A 23,128-nucleotide genomic window follows, 5' to 3' on the forward strand; every position below is an offset into this window, starting at 1 on the left:
CAACGGGTAGGATGTGAGGTGCGGAATGATTAGCGACTACAAAACTCATTCGCGTTCTTCAAGACAAGGGCAGTAATGCTGTCGTTATCCGCCGGAGTTTGGTTCCAAAGAACTGCGTGACAGGACGCACAGGGACACAATATCTCCTTGACGGTACCGTCACCCAATTAGCTGAGGCAAGAGTGCAAGTGCAAGTGCATACGCAATACTACTCTGGCGAGGTGACAGCACTTTCCATGAAATGCCCCTTGTACGACCTCGTGCTCGGAAACATCCCAGGTGTCAGGGAACCACACGACCCGAACCCAGGCTGGATGAACGCACGTGTTAGCATGACGCGGCACCAGTTCCCCAGGAACACCTAATGCCGGTAAAATCGGAGCGTTGTGTTAACGCCGTGGCCAAGACACAAGAGGACACGTTATCCCCGTTGCACGTGTCACGAATCCAGTGCTGTTAGCTGAAAATACCAGTTAGCTGAAGAGCAGCGGAAGGATGCAACACTCAAATGGCTCTTTCCTAAAATCAGTAAGGAGTTTATATCCAGTAAGGGTCATAAATACTTCTTCCGTGAAGAAGGAAATATTCTTTACCGGCATTACTCCATGTCGACTGGCAGGAATTTCGAACAGGTTGTTGTACCCCTTGCGTTCAGGTCGCCAATTCTACACAGAGCCCATGAAAGCATTATGGCCGGGCACCAAAAAATACGACGAACGACCGATCGTGTACCAGAGAATTTTTATTGGCCCCACCTACACGGAGATGTCGCCCGATTCGTTAAGTCGTGTGATAAATGCCAAAGAACAACACCAAAGGGCAAGGTTGGCATTGCACCACTCGGCAACATGCCACTGATCACTACTCATTTCGAGCATGTTGCCATCGACCTCATCGGGCCTTTCTCACCCAAGTCCGATAAAGGCAACTGATATATGCTCACGCTGATGGATTTTTTTACACGTTATCCTGACGCCGTCGCGCTTCCTGCCATGTGCACGTTGCGGAAGCGCTAGCCGAAATGTTTTCCCGCATTGGTATCCAAAAGGAAATTGTGACTGAGCAGGGGGCCATGTTTACCTCCGACCTCATGAAGGAAGTCAGCTGACTTCTCTCCATCAAGCTGCTCAAGAAGTCACCTTATCACGTGATGGCGAATGGCCTCGTGGAGAAATTTAATGGAACTTTAAAGACAATGCTTAAGAGAATGTGCCAAGAAAAGCCTCGGTCATGGGATAGGTATTTGGCACTGTTGCTCTTCACTTACCGTGAAGTTCCACAGGTTAGTCTTGGGTTTTCCCCGTTCCAATTGATCTATAAATGCCATGTGTGAGGGCCACTGACAGTACTCAAGGAGCTCAGGACAAATCAGATTATCGATGGAGAAAGTTGCTCAACGTACACCTATCTCATCGACCTCAGAAACTGCCTGGAAGACACATGGAAACTTGCTCATGAGAAACTGCAGAAAGCAAGCCAGAAGCAGAAAACATACTACGACGGGGAGAGTCACCCCAAAAGGTTAAGTCCGGGCACAAGGTTCTGATTTGTCTGCCCACAGACTCCAACAAGCTGTTCATGCAGTGGAAAGGTCCATACGATGTCCCTAAACGCAAAAATGACGTGGATTACCTTGTGGAGCTGGGGCAAAAGAGCAAAGTTTTTCACATAAATATGCTTAAGGAGTACAAAGAGCACAATCCTTTGGTGATGCAGCAAGTATCGACCGCATCCGAAACCGACCAGCCAGGGGCTACTAATTCGAATTACCGTAAAAACCCGCGTAGAGTACGAGGTTTTTTTCCAATAATTAGCACCTCAAATTTCCGCCTCGTATTATTTGCGGATCCGAACAAAAATTTCAGTTTTGCTCGAAGTTTTGGTTTTGTTATTGCCACGTGGCTACGGCTTGGCTTTGTTATTGATTTGTTGCTACGGCTTGGCTTCGTTACCCGTGACGGCGTGGCTTGGGCTAGCGTGGCCTTCCTGACAGCGTACGCGCCGACGCATAAACCACGCTTCGCGAAGGGAAGGTTCTTTTTTTCTGCCGTGGAGGAGCACGATGTCAGGGCCACGAAAACAGTATTCGGCTGCTTTCAAGAGAAAGGCTATTTTAGTTGCCGAGAACATCGGCAACAGTGCGGCCTGGAGGCAGTTCGGCGTCACCGAGGGAAGCATCCGCGGATGGCGACGACAAAAGGAAGCACTTTTCGCATGCAGCGGAACGCGAAGAAGCTTTCGCGGCTCGAAGAATGGGTCATACCCAGAAATTGAACTGGCCCTGACGGAGTTCATAAGAGAACAGCGAGCCGCACATCTACCTGTGAGCGTGGAGCTCATGCAGGTAAAAGCTAGGGAGCTTGCTAGAGAAAAAGGTATTCCAAGCACCGCGTCCAAAGCGAGCAAGCACTGGATATACCGCTACATGTGCCGTGCTGGCTTTTCGTTACGGCGGCAAACGTCGATTTCCCAAAAACTGCCCGAATCGTTTGAAGAGCTGCTGGTGGCTTTTCAGCGCCACATTATTTCTTTACGGAAGTCCAAGAACTTTCAGCTAGGGCAAACAGGCAACGCTGACCAAACGCGAGTTTATCTGGACATGCCATCACCCCTCACAGTGCACGAGAAGGGTTCCAAACAAGTTTGCGTCCGGTCTACCGGCAACGAGAAGATGCGGGTTACGGTCATGCTATCGTGCACAGCTCCCACCCTATGTCGCGTTCAAACGCAAAACAATGCCCAAAGGTGAGGAGCTGCCAAAGAATGTTATCGTGAAATGCCACAAGAAAGGTTGGATGAACGAGGGTCTTGTCCTTGACTGGGTGAAGTCCGTGTGGTGTAGGCGGCCCGGTGCACTATTGTCCTTCCTGTCGATCCTCGCGCTGGACGCGTTTCGCTGCCATTTGGCCGACTCGGTCAAGAGAGTTACGCGATTGCGGCACTGAACTTGTCGTCATCCCAGGCGGAATGACTTCCCAGCTGCAGCCACTTGACGTTTGCGTAAACAAGCCTTTCAAGGACGCGGTCAAGCGGTGCTACGCTGAGTGGATGCGCTCAGGTGAGCCTGCAGTGACGCCGACTGGGCGGCTGAAGTGGGCATCGCCAGCCATGCTGTGCAAGTGGATTGCGGACGCGTGGGCGAGCATTCCTGCGGACCTTGTGCGTCGGTCTTTCAAAAAGTGTGGCATATCAAACGCCCTCGATGGCACAGAAGATGAGTGCCTGTGGGAAGATTTGTCGGACAAGGAAATCTCCGAAGAAAGCGCTGTTGAGGATGAGAGCGATTGAAGTGCGGTGTCCGATTGCAATAAATGCCTTTCTTCGTGCTTACCTGGTTTACCTCACTCGTATTATACGCGGATAAATTTTTTTTTCTATTTCGTGTCTCTAAAATTTCACCTCGTATTATATTCGGGTTCGTATTATACGTGGGTTTTTACGGTAACTGTTGTGAATACCGACATCTTCGAATTACGGAGGTTTTGCCCCACTGAAATGCACAAGGCTGTGCTGGGACCCCAGCATCAGTTCGAATTAACCGTCAGTTCAAATTAATCGAGTCCGAATTACCGAGCTGTACAACACCTTAGAGAACAGTGACAAAAAAGCTCATGCGACATTTGTAGCTTGGTTACAAATATAATGCGAAGTGCTTCCTGAAACAGACAATTTGAAGGGGCCATGACATGGTCGTTCTTCATATTGCAGTTTTGTGCTTCAGTAACTAATACAAGAGCTTATGATTCAGTTTCTGAAATTTGGCTGCCCTGGACGCACTCTATATTCCGAAAAATGCAATCGAAACTGAGAACGGGAAACTCCTCCCACCGGCAGCGACCTCCATATTGAATGCTATCGCGACGTCACCAGGCCATACACGGAGCAACGTCGTCTGCTCTCGTCGCTGCAATGTGCGCAGCCAGGTGTCTTGCCCCCGTAATTCAGCGGACGATCGAAGTAGCAGTCCTCCCCCATATATGAGTGACTGGCGCCGCAAAAGCGTTAATAATAGTAACGCAGTTATTCTCCGGTATAGGTATAGGGTCTGGTTACACTAGGCCTATGGGACGGCAGTCGGCGGTCAGTTGGCTGGTCGGTATGAAAAATGCCATCACTGACGCACTGGTCTGTCAAGCTAGACCAACGACAACGCCAGAACGATCAACGACCCCGTATCGCAGTAGTGTAAAAAGTGAACTTAGTGGGAACCGGAATAGCGGACTAGTTGGTATGACATTCTAAAAACTTAAGAATTTTAAAACTTATTCAACCTGATGCTAGCCACGGCTACATACGCGATGTGCGTGCACCAGCGAAGAGGTGCTTTCATTCGGTGCCTGCGCATAGAACCTATCGGCGAGGCAATTGAGCGACACGGGCAGAAAACGCCGCACAACGGTGCCCCTCGTCGCCGTCGCCTGGGCTTGCGCAGCCGAGCGAAAGCTGCACTCCCGGTGAATAGACGGCCCGAAAAACTGCGCTTGTGTACCTTACCGTTATCGAAAAAAGCGAAACGAGCGGCCGCACTTCATATCTTCACACTGTCTGACTAATCAGCGGGGAACTCTTGCCAGATGCTTGAATTTCAGCTCGGATGGCGGACCACTGGCCCCTGTCGTGACGAGGCCTAGCGAGTGCGATTCGTGTGTGCGATTTCGGTGATTGCGGACAGCGAATTCGCAAGTTTTAGAGCCTGAAAATAGCTGTAGAGAGTAGTTTTGGCCAGAGTGCCCTCAAAGCGAACTCTACCTACATCGCAGGGCACGAGTACAATAAGGGGAAAGCGCAGATATGTGACCCGGTCTGCACAGCATGTGCTGAAGGCAGCCGGGAGCAGCCATCAGCGTCAACTGTGGACAACAAATCTCGTTGTTTTCATTAATTCAAGTAATTCCCGAACGTATCTTTAGCTAGAGTGCTTCAATATCAAATACTGATGACATAAGAGGAAGCAGATACAATTAGCGGGAAGCGCCAGATACGCGAAGCGTTTCTCGTGCAGGCGATATAGCATCAGCGGCAGTTCTTGCAGTGATATCATAGTGTGTAAATGAATAAAACTACAATTTGTGAGCAATACTACGTAATATTTAAGATAAGGAGAGCCCACCTGACGTTTTATCCCAAGCAAACGAGCAGTACTGTTGGCGCATAGCTATGTAAACAACCCCTGCGCGGGGCTGCAGTTGTCGTGATCGTCGCATTCCTAGGTCACAATGTGCACGCACAGTAAACGCTAAATGATGTACTATTTTTTTCAAGCACTCAATTAGCATTCGAGTCGCGTAGGGTTTTGCAAGCGGCTTGGTTCCTGCAAAACGGTTCTACGAGCCGAAGGGGATGTATGTTCAACTTACAAATGCACACACACCACGGGGAAGTCGTCTCATTCGGCACTTTTCTCTGCTCCTTTCGTGCCTCAAGGTTATTCTAGTGCCACCTTGTGATAACTTGTTTAATTATCGAACCGATGAATAGCAGACAAGAAATTGGTAGCCAGCTACAAAGCGCCGCGGCTTTCACGGTGCACATCGGCAAAGGCATGCACAGCACGTGCCGCTTTTCACATACGGGAGCACTTGATTGCGCAAAAGGGACCATACTCATAACATAAAACTAACATGTTTCACAGCGTAAATAATAAAGCAGGGGTGCATCGATTTCTGTTTCCTCAACAATCACATGTCGGGCGCCACGAGCAAGTCCGCTTTCTTAAGGATCACTCAGCTCGCGTACTACGCTGAAGGCTTCTGAAAAGAAAACACGGAAAATACATTTTATTTCGATAAGCTAAAAAAGGATAACTTTTCGAGTGACCGCCGTCTACGGTGTGCATGCAAGCACCTCAACAGCGCGCAGCAAACAACGCGGGGCGGGTATGCCCCTCTGACGTCAGTGATCAGAGGTTGCCAGACCAGCAAGCAGTTCGCAGAAGAAACTGAGAAAATTCGTTTTAAAAACGTTTACCGCACAGAATCAACTGAAACTTGGGGGAATTTTAATCTAACAGTTTGAGAATTAAATGCGATAAACAGGGTATGCGCGAAAATAGGCTGTCATGGCTCCTTTAAGGAAACATTTGGTGTTATAATGTATGAATATGGCAACACTGTTTTGACAGGCGCCAATGTCGTGAATCTTCCCATACAAGCCGCCGCGGTGGCTGAGTGGTTATGGCGCTCGGCTGCTGGCCCAAAAGACGCGGGTTCGATGCCGGCCGCGGCGGTCGGATTTCGATGAAGGCGAAATTCTAGAGGCCCGTGTGCTGTGCGATGTCAGTGCACGTTAAAGAACCCCAGGTGGTAGAAATTTCCGGAGCCCTTCACGACGGCGTCTCTCATAGCCTGAGTCGCTTTGGGACGTTAAACCCCCATAAACTAAACCAAACCATCATCCCATACAAGCGTGTGGGCATGTTACCACCAGAGCCATGGCATTTGAAGCACTAGCTGGCTTGAGCAGACGGGGGCGCAAGCATATCAAGACATAGACAGAACTTCATTCGTTACCAGGTTCTGCCTTTCAAGAGAACTCAGACAATTAAATTCATCAAATTTCTATCACTCCATTACTTCTGCTGATGTCCACAAACACAATACAATCAAAAAATAAAATGTTACCACTAACACACAATTTTGCAAAAAATGTAAAATGCATGAATTTTGGAAGAAACACTAAAAATATAGGGGGTTTTAAGTATCCCACACAAATTGCTAGAACCACATTTCATCGAAAAGGAAGGCATCATATTGCCGCACACAAGAGCTCGCACAGCGCGCAGAGGAAGCTCGCCAACTAGCGCGTGTGCGCACCAGACCTCAGCGGAGTATGATGCACGACGCTACAATCTTCGCCACAGACGTGTCATATATGAACCTGGCGACAAGGGGTGGGTCTGGACGCCTATTCGCCGCCGTGGGCTCTCCGAAAAACGATTACGGCGATACTTCGGGCCCTATGTTGTGCTGAGACGTTTAACCGACGTAACGTATGAGGTGGTGCCAGACGGGTTATCGACATCCAAACGACGCCAGCAACAAGTCGACGCCGTCCATCTTGTACGTATGAAGCCATACTACTCGGACCGATCTTGACCTCCTACTTCCTTTTCTTATCACCGAGACTATGCTTCCTGAGGAGGGGGGCAAGTGCCGCATGCAAGAAGACGCAAAAGATGACGACTGGATCTACGAGCGCAATGCTAAAAGAGGAAGAAGCTGTAAACGCGCAGGGACTCTGTCTGGTTGACCAGTAAACCGTTTTTATCCTCGGGGTTTTACCGAGTCGTGACAATATGAACAAGTGATGCGCTTATTGTTTCCTACGACAGCCCATGAGTTTCCCTCATGCAGTGATGTGACCATTTACCTGGTCTATGTCTATAAATGCCTCGCATGTGGACTGCTTTGTGGCTCACAGGCTGTGGAATGTGATGCACATGTGTGTATGAAATCGGTGTGCAGATCATATCAATTGAGCTAGAACTGCACAACCTCCAATCTGTTTTTCTACACAGTATTGTTTTCTGCATTCAACACATTCCGTGGCACCCCATCATGAAACGCAAGCCCCAAAGGAACCGTTTTTGGTGAGGGAAACACTTGCTGCAAGTGAAACTGACTATGCGATTTGTGTCACTGAGTCTATAGTATCAACCACATGCGGAGACCACATGCAAAGCAAACAGACAGCGCCAGCGCATACACTAAACCTGCAGTGCACCCAACCACCATGGCTACTGCAAATGAGCATCACCTGGTCCTGCTGTATGTGCCGCCACGGCCGCGTTGTGGGCCAGGAAAGTGGCCTGGGCCCAGGCCATTGGATCAGCGCATGGAGACGTACATGACCTTGCCGCTATCTCCTGCAGAGAAACCAGTGTGGGAGCCACACATTATTACTACTAGAAGCACTGCACGTGGCAACAGGCCAACTAAATGACCAGCCAGCCCATCCCGTTTGCAAAGTGACTTTTTATCCAAGCAACATTCACACATATCCATCACTAGTGTCTCCGCTAAGATGCTGAAACATGTTAGGCACTTCACCAGCACCTTTCATCATATATGTACAGTGAAAGCACGTGAATTCAGATTTCATTAATCTGAACTTCTATATCATTCGAAAAGTGCGACATGGTCCGCCCACACACTATCAGAGTCTATGTAAACCATGCGGCGGGCTCTGTTGCGGGCTATATCTATGTGCCACCACGCCTAGGCAGCCTGTGCAAACGGGAGGCTCCACTGCCTCTAAGGAGGATATGTGGAGAGGGCAAAAACGGCAGGATGACCGGACCGGAGAGCGGGGGAGGCTCTAGCTCATGTTAGCGGCAGCATGGCAGCGGCAACTGGCTGCGTGACCTCCGAGATGTGTACCTGACTGTTGCTTGTAGCTACTGATTTTGAAGGCTTCAGTAGCTTGCTACGTTAGGCTTTGCTGTTGAGCAGTGGACGACACGACCAGTGCCAAGATACAACGAATAAGGCACATCGCAGTGTCTCCGGCACTCCGAAACCACAGCCGTGCACAAAACCCCGTGTGCTAAACCAGAGAATTGAAGCTTTCGCTGATATTTGCTGTGTGTCTTTGTCTCAATTTTCCAGTGCCCTCTGCATCATATTCCGTGCAATTGGTAGCAGCAGTCACCCCAAGTTAAACATACGGAGAGTACAAGTGTGCAGTAATTTAGAAATGTCATCCATCTGCGGTAAATACCTTGCCAAAACGCCTAAAAGGAAGACTGAAACCATGTGTGAAGTCAGCATTGGTCTGTTATCGAAACAGGATATTCCCTTTTAAAAAGCACACTCATTCGTTCAGTGCCTCACAGCAACCCGGGGTCAGAAGGATGGAAAATTGGGCAAAATGCAACTGCCGTGGAGACTTTTGCTTCTCAACATAAACGGTTGAGCAGCTCCCGCGGCTCAAAGGTGTGAAAATGCGAGTCGCAGAGGTTACATAGCCATTTTGGTCAAAAACCAGCAGTCGCAGAATGGCCACATGCTGCCGTATATTTCAGCCTTCCCGACCATGCTCACGGGCAATAGCCCTTCCTTCACGCCTCCGACACAGCCCTCCACTACAAAAATCGGATACGTTGAAAGTCGCCTGTCTCTTCTTCAGTTTTCTAGTTGAAGAGGAGGCCTTCTGCTCAGGTCCAGCTTTAGAACAGAAAGTGTTGGCCGTTACCTTCCGGGGAAGAAAAAAAAAGAAAGGCAATCGTGGAAATTTTTAGAACAATAAAAAGGGAAAATCTCACTACCTGGCTGCTTCACGATGGCAGTTAACCATATCTTTTGTTCGCTTTCATTTGTTCGGACTTTGAATTATTCAAACTGCGTGCATTACGAATTAATCAGTTTTACCTTCTTTCACACTAACCTGTACAAATATTCAAATCGCCAATTTAGTAAAGCTCATCAACATCTGCAATTCTTCAGGACTTACAAGACTTGACCTTGAAATTACCATTGATATCCTCATTTCTCAATCTTTAAATGTCCTTCACATTACTTGAGCTTTAATGCCTCACCTTACCACAGTGTGTCTTCAAGGAAACTCACCATTCTTGAACTCATCTCCACGTTTCTTCCAGCTACTTTTCGCTTGTCGCTACACTTCATGCCCCCACGATACCATGCTGGGGCTCCTTTTTCTTCTCTTCCACACAACGAGGCTTCCAACTCAATGCACTGCTTTTAGGAATCTGCTTTATGCAGCACATCCCCAGTCAGATCACACAATAGCCACACATCCCAATGTTAAAACTCTGCATAAACGATACAAATCGCACAGTCCATAACCAATGACAACCAACCCCAGTTTAAACTTGCTATCAAAGAAGACAAATACTGTGTATCCATTAATGCCTTTTAACATTAACAAAAAAACACACGGTGCCAAATACACAGCCTCTCAAAGCTGAGGCACACCATGGTGCTTTGGATTCTCGCAGCACATAACTGCACCTGACTGCATGCAGTATTACGCAAAAGCAAATAACAAGATGCACAGCTGCGAATGCAAAATTAAGGCCGATTTCGTAGCGTGCCCTACCTGCAGTCTTTTGCAACACACATTAAATTGGCACTCAGGAACTCTGCCAGCAACTATCACACTGCTTACCAAGCATATATTCAGGCAGAGAGCAGTCCCACGAAGCCAGTGGCCCCGAGATACCCACCTGGGAGATTCTGTACTAAGCCAGCCAGCAGACCCACAGGCGGCCAGGTGCAGCTGGTCTCTGGCCACAAATGGAAACTCCGTGACCACCACAGCTGGCCAGCGGCGTGCAGAGCCCAGCCGGGCCCACACCAGGGCACCCACCTGCATGCAAAGATTGCTCACTAGGGGCCTCTGAATACTGCAGGCATGCTGTGTCAGTTCCACTGTATCGAAGATAAACCTTTCCCCTGGGCTGATTGATTGGTGACTTTGCCATCCTGGCAGTACAAAAAGGTTGGGATCAGGCAAAGACAAACAGACAAACACACAAGGATGGCACTCAGCTTTCAAGTGCATTTTGTTTCATGCATTGATGTGCGTTCTCTGACCAACTTTTAAGCATGCCCACTGAGTCATATCAAAATGGTATGAATGCAATAAAAATCGAAAGAAAACAGTGCCAGGAATCAGGCAGTACAAAAAAAAATTACGGGAAAATCATACATCTGAAGTGACAATTCTGCAAAGCAGCTGAATTTATCCCCAATGATTACCTTGACGGTTTTACCCACCCTCTCTGTGACTCAGCATCTACGATTGTGCACACCACTTTTGGAACTTTATTCGAAGCATCTAGAGCTGTTTTCACGATGTCAGAAACATTTGGAATCCCTGCTCGACAGAATGGTAGGGCCATTTCGTGCCTAGAAAAAAAAGAATCACTTTTCAAAAACAAGAAATAAAGACTGACATCACAAAGTTCTATGGTGCGCCTAGCAAGTGCTGTCTGGTGCTGTAACTTTTTTCTTCTCTTGTGCAGTGGAATGTTTTACTTTGTTAAAAACATTGTAGTTGATTTTTTGTTGCCGTAGCTGCTGATAAAAAAAATAATTAACTGGGCATAAATGTTTTTTTTTTTAGGATAGGCCTGGAATCGCATGAGCATGGACGTGCGTGGTGTACATGAATTTAAAAAATTTTTGAGGCGCTTCTGTTATCTCATTATAGCAAACACAAAAAAAACTGCAATAGTTTGATATAGCCAAAGTTTATAACATAAAATTTCGTCAAAAACACGCACAACAGCAGAGCAGTTCAGTTAGTCAAGGCATCACAAAACAGGTGATGTTGTTAAAGAAACTGGGAGACATTTTCGCAAGTTTTACTGGAGTTTCTGAAGGCATTCATGGCGATTCCACAAACAAAAAAGAACTGAGCGCCAGTTAGGTTGTCTTCCCCACATAACAATGCCAGTTGGTCAAAACCCAGCTATAGCGGTATCCCCAAACAGCTCTACCAGCTGCTGGTCAAGAGCCAGCAATAGTGGCTTCCCCGCTTCACAACTGTGTTGCATGAAAAATGGTGCGTCAAAGCAAAAGCTATCGTCATTTTCAACACTCCTGTGACGGCCGAGATGAGTGCAGGACAGTTACTGCAAAGGGCAGCTGCCTACTCCACTGCTTCCGGGGTAGTGTCGGCAAACGCGAGAGGTTCAACACGTGCTGACCTCCTAGCTACCAACCTTCCGTACCGCTCTATCTTCTCTGGCGCAGCTGGCGAGTGCGAGATTTCAACACTAGCATGAGATCAAAGCGTGAACCTTGACACGAACTCCAGCCGCACCACCTCCAGTCACTTGTGTAGAGTGGCGAAGTGTGCCACCTGCCGTCCGAGTGGGTGCCGCTTATTGCTGGGGGGTTAGATATATCCGTTTTAGGGCCAACCGTGTTTGATATATCAAGTGAAAATTACATGTGTCTATTGAGAATATTCACGAAGAGTTTGATATAGCCAATAAATCGTAACATCCATGTTCGTGATATCAAGGTTTGCCTGCATACAAACAAATTTTCAGATTTTCTTCGATAGCAGAACATAATGCAATTCTGAAAGGGCTAATGAATGCTTTGCTCAAAGATGGGGCTTCACACATGCAACAGAATTTTTCTGAAGGCTGGGGCCGACGGAGATGAGTGGGTGGGTGGTGGACGGCAATTCGGGAGGGTGAAAGAGTGGTGTGAAAGTGGAGTAAGGGTGGTGGTACAGTGTTCTCGAAGGTTGTGTAGGGGCAAAACCAGCACTCTCCCCGTGAGGCTTTAGAAGAGGTTGCCGCGCCACGGCACTGGCCTAGACTCCTGGAGCAGCAACAGCGCATCGTCAGTACGCATGCTGCGTGGCTAAGAGGGGCCGACAGGACAGTCGCAGACAGTTTTTTATTGCATCACCGCTTGGCTGCCAATGAAGATGCAAGAAACCAATGGAAAATTACTTTTAACCTTTCAAAGAGAAATCAGTGGCTGTGTTTCAGTGACGGCACCAACGGGAGGCAAGGGATGGCGGCCGCTACCTCGAAAATTTTCCTGGCGCTCCTTTCTGTCACTGGAAGAATTAATTTTGTTTGCTCACAAGCACCTAAGCAGCTTAATCTTTGCGTTGTGTTATGTGAAACCAATATATCACTGTCTCATACCGCAATTTGTTCTTTTTATTTCGTTTTGAAGAGGAACAATGCCCAAAAAATAACTCCCCCTTCGACGTACACCATCCGCGTACGATATCCTGGGCAGCCTTTGGAATGGTAAAACCATAACCTACAACGTTTGGCTGCAAATTTCTTCTATTTGAAAAAAGGCAACTGCCAATCTTGATTTTTCCGGGGTTTTGTTTCATTACTTTTTTTTTTCAAGAAGGTCAGGTGGAATATCTTCCAAACGAAATAGGATAGCGCTTGAACGACGAGTCCGCAAGTGCCTTTTACTGTTTCGCTCACTTGTTGAGGTTCATAACACAGGACACTGGATCCTTGATTTTTTTCCTATGCAATAATTTACCACCGTTCTGACTGTCATATGCTACGATGTATTAAATTCATGCAATCTTTTAATGGAATATTTACTTTCTTGATTTGCTTGTCACGTGCTTGAGCAGCACAAAAGTCTTCTCTCTCGTTGCCTCTAAATCCGATATGACTCGGTACCCAGCAGAGTTTTAGGCTTTGTCCTTTAGCTGTGGCTATTACTAGGTTGTGTATGATATCACCAAGCATAGCAATGACTGCATTTCTAGAGTGGAGAGCTGTAAGCAAACATAGGGAGTCTGTGTAAATAATGCTGTCTGCGAGGTTCTCTTTTACTATTTTTTCAATGGCTACAGACACGGCGTAACATTCGGCAGTGAAGATTGATGCACACTGTGGTAGCCTCACTGTATGATTGCAATTACCTTGTGCGACTGCACTTCCAACGTAAAGATCGGTTTTTGAGCCATCTGTATAAAAAGCTGTGCAAGTACTGTATTTTTCCTGCAGTGCAAAAAATTCTTGTATTATATGCTGTGGTGGAGCTTGTTTTTTGCTGAAATGTGCAAGAGTGAGATCATAGATTTCCGGGAAATTGTACCATAGCGGCAGTGAATCTAGTCTTCCAGCAATGCCAGGCAATGTGTCCAGTACGCCGAGATTTTGGCACATCTCTTCAAAACGCAAGAGCGGTTTGTTGTTAAACAGTATTCTGGATGGGCACTTTGTGACTATTTGGTGACAGATGTGTTTGGGTAGCGAATGGATTTTTAGATGGTAGGAACACGTGAGCATCGTTACTCTGTAAGTGATGGTTCGTTCGTTTCTACATACAGACTGTCTATGGGCGACGTCCTGTATGCACCAGTGGAAAGACGCAAGCCTGAATTATGTACTGGATCTGGCCGTTTAAGGTACGATGGCCTCGCTGACCCATACACTATACATCCGTAATCCAGTGTGGAGCGGACTACAGAGCGATAAATTTGTAAGAGGCATGTCCTATCGGCTCAACAGTGTTTTCTCGACAGCACTTTGAGTAAGTTTACGGATCGAGAAGCCTTCTTTTTCAATGCATTTATGTGAGGTAAGAAAGTGACCTTTCTGTCAAATGTTATACCAAGAATTTTATGCTCATTTTTCACTGGTAACTCTAATTCGTTCAGGCGTAGTGTGGGATCTGTATGTATGCCTCGTCTGAGTGAGAACAGAATTGCCACCGATTTCTGTGGGCAAAACCGGAAACCATTTCTCTCCGCCCATGTTGCCAGTTTATATATTGTTATTTGTATTTGTAATTCACACGTTGATACATTGGAGGAAGTAGAAGCTATTTGAAGGTCGTCCACATAGACTGAGTACATAACGGAGCTTGGGATTATTTTCGTAAGAGAGTTCATTTTTCCAACAAAGAGAGTTGTGCCTAAAATACACCCCTGAGGTACTCCGTTTTCCTGAATGAAACTCCTCGAAAGGATTGTACCCAGGCGGACATGAAATGAATAACGGTTAGATAAGAAGTCTTTTAGGCAGTTCAACATTCTTCCTCGGATGCCAAGCTCGGCAAGGTCTTGAAGAATTCCAAACCGCCAGGCCGTATCGTATGCCCTTTCTAAATCGAAAAATACAGCGAAACAGTGTTGCTTATGAACGAAAGCTTCTCGAACAGTATTTTCAAGACAGACTAGGTGATCTGTTTAAAATCTTTTTAAAACCACACTCATGGGCATCAAGAAGTTCAGAGGATCGAAAGACAAACGTTAATCTTATATTAAGGACACTTTCAAAGGATTTTGCGAGGCAACTAGTCAGGGCGATGGGTTTGTAACTGCTAGGAGAGGTTGGGGGTTTTTCAGGTTTCAAGGAACGGTACAATAAGAGCTTTTTTCCAGGCTTGAGGTATTTTCCCCGAAACCCATACTTTGTAAAAAAATCTTAAAAGTGCCTCTACAGCAGGCTTGGAAAGATGGGCAAGCATTTCATGGTGTATTTGGTCGGGTCCTGGAGCAGTTTTCTTACCAGCAGACAGTACAGTGTTGATTTCCTGGAGTGCAATAAGACCATCATATTTTTCATTAGCACCTCCACTTGTTGGGAGCCTTTGTTTTTCGGCTATTACTTCTGTATTTTAGAAATGACTGCATATACAGTTGAACCTCGTTATAATGAACACTGACATAGCGAATTATCGGTTATAGCAAACTAAATTCGAACTTTGGTTGGTTATGCTTCAGTTTTACGAAATTTATTTTTTTATAACGAAACCGAAAATGCGAGATCCACCGCGATATCGGCTGTAATGAAGAAATATTAGGTTTACGCAAGGCTCAAAATGCTAAAGGTAGCATAAAAAGAGCAAAATAAATATTGGAAGCGAATTCACAAGCACACTTTTTTTTTTATCGTTTGAAAAGGTTGCAGAAAGTTCCGCGGCCAGGCACATCAATTGCGCGTTTGACTGGTCGCGCCACCTACGAACAGAGTGCAAAAACTCTGAAAGCTCATATGACGACAAAGATCCGAAGGGCGGCACCACTTGTCCAGCGGTGAAGACAAGCGCGGCAACACTGGCAACAGCGAGGCGGCGGTGGCGAGCCGGCATTGCGTAGAGAGCCTGCTTTGCGGCACCCTCGACATCATCTCAGTGCAGCGCCAGGTCGACATGGCAACGAAGCGGAAGGCGGTCTCGCTCGAGACAAAACTGCAGATATTGAGAGCTGTGGACAGTGGCCGCAAGAAAAAGGATGTTCCAGCGGAGTTCAGCGTTCCCCCAAGTACCTTATCCACCATTTTAGCCGCAAGAAAGAAGATTGAGGGCAACACCGAGGACGCTATAAAAGCTGACCGTAAGCGAGTTAGGCTTTACCATCACCCGGACGTGGAAGCGGGTTCGCTTTCATGGTTTAACGAGGTGAGGGCACGAAACTTGCCAGTATCGGGAGCACTTCTTCAAACGAAGGCCATCAGCCTGGCCTGTGCACTAGGGCATGAAGATTTCCGTGCGAGCAGCGGTTGGCTGCCACGTTTTCAAGACAGACACGAGATCGCGTGCCACACATTGTCTGGCGAAGGGGCTGCTGTCGACGTGGAGACATGTGAAAAGTGGCTAGAGAACTTTCGGCCTCTGCTCCAGGAATACGACGAGCGCAACGTGCACAACGTTGACGAAACCGGCGTGTTTTTCAAGTTGTTGCCAGAGCAGTAACTGGCAGTAAAGAATGAAACCTGCCATGGAGGAAAAAAGAACAAAGACCGGGTGACGGTTGTCGTTGCCGTGAACATGGATGGCTCACACAAAAGACGACTCACCGTAATCGGCAAGTCTGCACGTCCCAGGTGCCTGATAGGAGTCCGTAATTTGCAGGTTGCGTACTTGTCTAACAAAAAGGCCTGGATGACGTCCAAGCTTTTCGAAGACTGGCTCAAAGATTTCGACCAGGACATGGAGAGGCAGCACAGGAAGGCCCTGTTGCTCTTGGACAACTATTCGGCGCACAAAGTCTCGATCGTGCTGAAGGCAGTTTGTTTGGTGTTTCTGCCACCAAACGCAACTTCTGCTTTGCAACCGTTGGACAAGGGCATTATCCGTTCGCTCAAGTGCAATTACCGGAAGCATTTGGTGATGCAACTGGTTTTCGAAATCGATCGACGCAGATCAACAACCATCAACATCAAGACGACGCTTGAAATGTTGTATGGATCTTGGAATGAGGTGAGGCAGTCAACAATAAGGAACTGTATTGCAGAATGCGGTTTTGTTTTGCCTGACGTCGAAGACGAAGTTCAGCCTGATGAAAGCCTGGTAGAGCTGGACAATACTTGAGATCGACTGGCACTCCCAGGCATCGCAATTGATGATTTCGTTTCAGCCGATGAGAACTTGGCCGTGGCGCCTGAGATGATGGATCAAGAAATTGTGGATCGCGTCGAGGTCCCCGAGGATAACAGCAGCAGCGATAGCGCAAGGTGACAGCGAACGTGATGAACCACCAATAAGCACTGCGGACGCCGCAGACATGGCCAGGAGGCTGAAAGGCTATTTGGAAAAACTGCCGACGACCAAACTGCTGAGGTAGAAAAGGCCCTCGTGTGCATGGACACTGGAAAACTTTACTCTGTTCAGTGCTGTGAAAAGCCACCAGACGAATATCACATCCTTCTTCAAATAAACGAATGTAGACCTGTTTTGTCGAACCTTGTTCTTTTGTAATTTGACTTTCCCATACTACGCTCTATTTTGTTTTAAATGCCACAAACCATAAGGAGACAGGTAAGCATTACCTAGTTTATAGTGGGTTCGAAGCCCGGAATAATGCATTTTAGTATTTAGAGTATTTGCGAGAGCCAAATTGCGGATTTGTCAGAGCCGATATTTGCGCACACTGTTAAAACGAATATCGAGTATAACAAACTCATTTACGGTCCCTATGCTACTTCGTTAAAACGACGTTCGACTGTAGTGTGATGAACCGGAAACTACAGCGAAGTGCTCCCCCGATATGTCTGCCTGGTCCCCTAAACTCGTTTGTGTACCAGGTGTAGTGAAAAGAGGAATTGTGAAAGGTGAGTAGCGGCCATCTAATTTTCGAACTTGCTCCCACATTTTTTTTTGATGTGGTTGAGCTGTTTATAGAAGAGACACAAATTTGCCATGATATTTTCTCTGCCTTGAACCAGATACCCCTCGCATGTGCTCTTGCGTTCATGAAAAAAATTAGGTTCTCATGAGTTGGGTATCTGCGAAACACTCCCCAAGCATTATTCTGCAGTTTTTTTGCCTCCTTACAATCCCGTGTGTACCAAATTTTGTGGTTCTGGCACACCACTCCTGTGGATTTTGAAATTGATACATGTGCAGCAGAAAGAATGCATGTTGTGAACATTTCATTTATCTCATCTATGCTGTGGTTTTCTAAAATTAAATCCTGTAAACTGGACTTTTTTTTAAAACAATGCCAAATCAGCTAAATGTAGTTTCTAACGCCGCGGTTTTGTAGAAATAACTGTTGGCGAGGATGACAGAACTATTATAACAGGAATCACTTCCATATGGATTGTCTAAAACACTCCACTTAAAATCGCTAAAAACAGGCGGTAAACTAAAAGACAAATCTAATACGCTCATTCTCCCCGAGGATGGGGAACAGTATGTGGGTTTACACAAGTTCAGCAAACAGATATTAGTGGATAGAAAAAAATCCTCGATGAGCTGCCCTCTAGCGTCAGTTTTCTCGCTTCCCCAAAAACGAGAATGTGCATTAAAGTCGCCAACTACCAGGTATGGCTCTGGTAGCTGCTTTCAAAGACCCTCCAAGCCAAGCAGTGTTATATTCAGCTGTGGCTCGATATATACAGAGCACACCGTAATGGTTTTATGTGCAAGCAGAGTGGCTGCTACAGCCTCAAGTCTTGTTTATAGTTTAAGCTCACTAGCCAGGACACCATTTTTCACTATAATTGCCCCACCTCCTGACAGCCTGCTCGCCTGTTCTCGGTCGCGGCGGAAAACCGTATAATTCTTAAGAAAATTATTGTTTTGAGGCCCTAAATTTGGCTCTTGTAGACATAACGCAACAGGAGCGTGTGCTCCTAGGATATCTTTTATGTCACTGTAGTTATTCATAAGTCCTCTATAGTTCTATTGCATCATGAAAGCCATCTTAATTTTATTTTCCTATGTAGTTAAAACTAGATCAAGTTATTCATGGCCCCTTGATTCGGGGCCTGTCTGTTTTTGACCGATCCAGACAGCTCCGCCGACCACCCGACGTGGATGGCACGGGGCTACCGTGGGTCGTGTCCATTGCCTCTGCAGAGGCGCTCGACGACCGTGCAGAGGGCACGTGGACATTAGAGTTGGACCTCGACCTGTGGGAGGAGGTCTTGGGGGCCACGGACACGGGGGTCTGCGAGGCCTCTTCTTGGCTTGGCGGGGTAGTGTTACCTACTCCACCTGGGGGCGCGGATGGCCTCGCTACAGGTTCACTGCGAGTGGCCTGGGCAGGTGCCGAAGCCTGTTGTGGTGCGCCGCGCCCACGCACCACATCGCCGAAGTTTGTTTTTGCTGTGAAGGAGTATGAGCTTGTTTGTGTGCATCACCTTCTTGCTTCTCTGAACGAAATGTTTCAGTAGTTTTGAGTGTGATTATTGCTTTTTCTTTCTTCCAGTACGGACACGCCCTGGAGTATGCAGCCTGGTCTCCCTCACAGTTTGCACAGAGTCGGGCGCCGTCGCAGTCATCAGAAGAGCGATCTTTTGAAGCACATTTTGCATAACTTTTACCATCGTGGCAACTCACTGAACCGCGGCCGAACCTTTGGCAGTTAAAGCATCGTCGAGGGTTAGGAATGCAGGGTCTCACATTTATTTTTAGATAACCCACTTCATTTGAGTCAGGGAGAGTACTATGTGCAAATGTCAAGACTATGTGCTTTGCTGAGATTTCTTTGCCCTCTTTTCTTATTCTTATCCCGTGGACATCAACGACGTTTTGTTCAGCAAGCCCTTCTTTGATTTCTTCTTCAGTGAGGTGGAGAAAATCATTCTCTGAAATTACACCACGGACCGTACTGAGGGATCGGTGGGCAGATATCGATACAGGGATGTCACCTATAGACACAATGTTGGAAAGTTTTGACTGTTGGACGCTTTCTTGGAGTTCCAGTAAGAGGTCTCCACTAGCCATTTTTGTAAACTTATAGCCATAGCCCAAGACACCCGTCAAACATTTTTCTACAATGAATAGGGGGATTATTCTAGGAGATTTATCAGTTTCCTCAATATGAATCACCTCAAACTTAGGGAAACTTTGTTTCTTTTTTTAATGAAATTCTGAGTTACATCGGTACTCCCTCTCTTGTTAGGGCGATCAGTTGCTGAGAGAACGTTAGCCATAGAATAAATGTGTTTTTTGGATACGATGCCAGCCACCCACCATGGAGCCCAACTTGGGAACGGGACAGGAACTTGCAAGCAAGTCCTGCCCACGCCAGCTGTACACCCCAACTATAACCCAATATGACGCAACTCAGGGTGGTTGGCCACACAAGGTTATCCCTCGCCGCCAGGAAAAAAGGAAGAAACTAGAAGTGAGTAGGAGACAGGAGACTTGTGAGAAAGGGGTAGGAAAGTGAAAGATAGAGGGGAGGATAGGAAAAGGAGACTGCCGATTTCCCCCGGTCGGGTCAGGCCGGAGGTGCCGTCTACAGGAAGCTGGGGCCAAAGTGGTGCGTTGCGTCCGCCGAGGGGCCTTAAAGGTCCAAACGCTCGGCATCGGCTCAACCACCAAGATCCCCTTTTCCCCGAACACGGCAATGCCACGCACGGCGAAGCGCGGGTGCTCGGCTCCGTGGTGATGCACTGTTCACCATCATCCCCTGCGAGAATGTCCTTGCTTGCGGATGCTCGGGAACCCGTGGTGTCACCACTCACCAATGCCTGCAAGCTGCAGACACCCCCCTGAGGGGCCCGGGATACTGTTTACACGTCCTGGCAACCTCGATTTTAGATGTTTTTAATTGTTGTTCTGCGAGCCTTAATTTTACCCTTGAACTACCTCAGCTTGAGTCACTGCAGTTTTTAGATATTCGTTTTTATTTCAATGACCCTGGGCACGTATGCTGGACGTATGCGCTGCGTACCAAGATGTCTTTGCTTCCTTTTGTCTCAGCCCATTCAAAGCTAGTAAAAAGACGGATAGCCATGTCACGCCTTCATGCAGCACTCTTGAAATCGTGTCATCACAAGACAAACGAAAGCTTCAGCACCCAAGTCAAGCGTCTAGAAAATTCTGGATACCCTCTTGACGTGATTGTCGCCATGGCAGAAACGTTGACAAAAAAGAAAAAAAGACTTTCGCAAAGGCGCACAGAAGAGGAAAAGAAAAGAAGCGTCATTGTCACGCCGTACATGCCTCATGTGTCCCATAATCTCAAGAGAATTGGAGCAAAATTCGAAGTCGATGTCGTTATTAACGCGCCGTGCAGAATATCGATGCTTTGTCGCATGGTGACAGGCAAGGGCCAGAAGAAATATGGGTGATGTAAAAATCATGCAGAAAGTTTTGTTCTGTGCAACGAAGGTGAGAGAGAGAGAGAGAGAGAGCTCTTTATTGGAAGGCATAGAATTTAGCCTCGCTGGCATGCTACTCTGCGTGGCGATGAGAATGTGGGAGATAAATACTGACGGTAAGCATTGCGGGAGAGGTTAAATTAAAGAGAAAAAAAAAAGGAAGAAGGTGTTGTTTATAGTATCCCTCTGAGCTGTGGTCAAGTCTACATCGGTCAGACGGGCCGCTGTCTAAACGACCGATTAAGGGAGCATGACGATTCCCTAGGTAACGGTTACGGCTCAAATCTATCCCCTCATTGTAAGGACCGCAAATGCCACCCTCTGCTGACAAACACTTCGATAATCGGTCGGCACGAAGGAAGGCTCGAACGTGAGCTGTTTCAAGTGGTAAAAATCGCTCAGAGTGGCAGATGTCTCAGCACGCCCTCAGTACTTGCGACCCAGAAAGAGCAGCGTTTTCTGATTTCTTAACAATCTGTTATCTATTCATTGTCTCCACCCTTCCCACAACTCTTGCCCTTTAAGTTTATTTTCGCCATTCTTACGAATGAGGCTTTGCGCATGCGTGACGGCTACTGTGAGGTACTGCGTACTTCAATAAATGTTTCGAAAGTTTGCACTCGTCCCATACACTTCTCTGCTGTGTCCTTGTGTCTTCGCGCTACCAACACATCATGATGACCTACCAACAGGCTCGAATTTCTGCTCTATTAGAATGTTCAGTCACAACTGACCATATTCGTGGCAACGATAACCTAACTGTGTCTGAGCAGTGTAATCAAGTATGCAATCACTGCAATAAAGTGATGTGGGGCATGCTCCGGTGTGCAAGCACCGCCAGCCAAGTGCACACCTCACCCCGTGGATGCAGCTTGTTTTTCTCTTTTCCATGAGAGAATGAGGAGCTCGTCGGGTCGTCTGGAGGTGTCGCCATCTCATGTCACGTCTGTCATGGCAAGCATACCTGAGACGTGAAATGACTTGCAATGACTGAACAAGCGAGACATCACATATCACGTGACATCACTGTGATGATGTGGATTATGCCACTGTGTGGTTCCAGGAGGACAAAAAAAATGGTGGCCGCGTGCGCTGCGAGCCGGTGTACATGCAGGATCGAATGTCAGAGCTAGGCTTCGAGATAGTCGTGGCAGCATGTCGCTGAGTGGCATGATGTTCTTTTTGGAGCTCAGCGTTTTCCCCAAGGCCAGCTAGCCTGCACCGGTCGGGTACCGAGGTTCAGGGTCTGGCTGCCCGCACAGCACCACAGTACCCTGCTGCAGACTCATGCCTGCTTTTCCATGGCCAGGCAGCCTACCAACAAGCACCTGCCTGCTGATGCCAGCTTACCGGCAGCCAGGCGGCCCACAGACGCACTCCTGCCTGCTGATGCAGGTCTGCCGTTGGCCAGGCTCTTTCTGCCACCTGGCTACCTGCTGATACCGGCCTCCTGGTATCCAGGACGTTACCGCGAGCCGATTGCCTGTGGATACCTTCCCCAGTGACCACTCGTCGCCGACAACCAACGTCGACAGTCATCTACCTGCAGCACATGGTGGCAGCACAACGGAGCAGCACGCATCGGAACCCACAGTAGGACATTGGTGTTCCTCTTGTCGAACCCCTCTAGGCTGCTTTAAGTGCCCCGTAGTGTATGTGTGTTAGCGTGCTAGTGGGCTAGATATGCCGAATTTTGTCCTCGTTGTCGAAGAAAAACAGTGCTTCGATGCTGAATGCGACCTCTTTATTGCCCAGAGCTCCTGAACGGACCTGGACCCTTAACTACATCACAATATGGTGAGCCTGCCAGGATTCGTCAGTGAGAGGGCCAAGTAACAGCCCCATATTCACGCAAAGCGCTAAGCTTGAGCGACGATGGACCTAGAGCATTTAGCCACGTTGGGCGCGCAACTGGGTTTCTAGGGTGCTGAGCTGAGGGAGTGGGTAGACAATGAACGTGCAGCGCAGAGGGCAGAGCAGGCTGCAGAAAGAGAGGAAAGTCAGGCAGCCACTGCGAGAGAGAAAGAGATTCTGGAATTGAAACTCAGATTCCAAGAATAAACTTGCAGTAATGAGACTGATCATGTCGAAACC

At 47.5% G+C, this 23,128-nt stretch overlaps 1 protein-coding gene across 2 annotated transcripts in view; it reads right to left on the reverse strand.

Moving 5' to 3' along the window:
- LOC144115754 (uncharacterized) overlaps window positions 1-23,128 on the reverse strand; it is a 328,928-nt gene that overhangs the window by 200,118 nt on the left and 105,682 nt on the right. The window contains exons 10-11 of one of the 2 annotated variants that reach the window (XM_077650248.1): window positions 10,187-10,329; window positions 7,756-7,864 (exon numbers count right to left, since the gene is read on the reverse strand). The gene's annotated coding sequence lies outside the window, so the exon portion shown is untranslated. Of the gene's footprint in view, window positions 1-7,755; window positions 7,865-10,186; window positions 10,823-23,128 lie in introns of those variants that run through there. The other variant, XM_077650249.1, reaches the window with a different exon arrangement.

The sequence above is a fragment of the Amblyomma americanum genome, chromosome 1 (genome assembly GCF_052857255.1).
Source record: "Amblyomma americanum isolate KBUSLIRL-KWMA chromosome 1, ASM5285725v1, whole genome shotgun sequence".
Taxonomy (NCBI): Eukaryota; Metazoa; Arthropoda; class Arachnida; order Ixodida; family Ixodidae; genus Amblyomma; species Amblyomma americanum.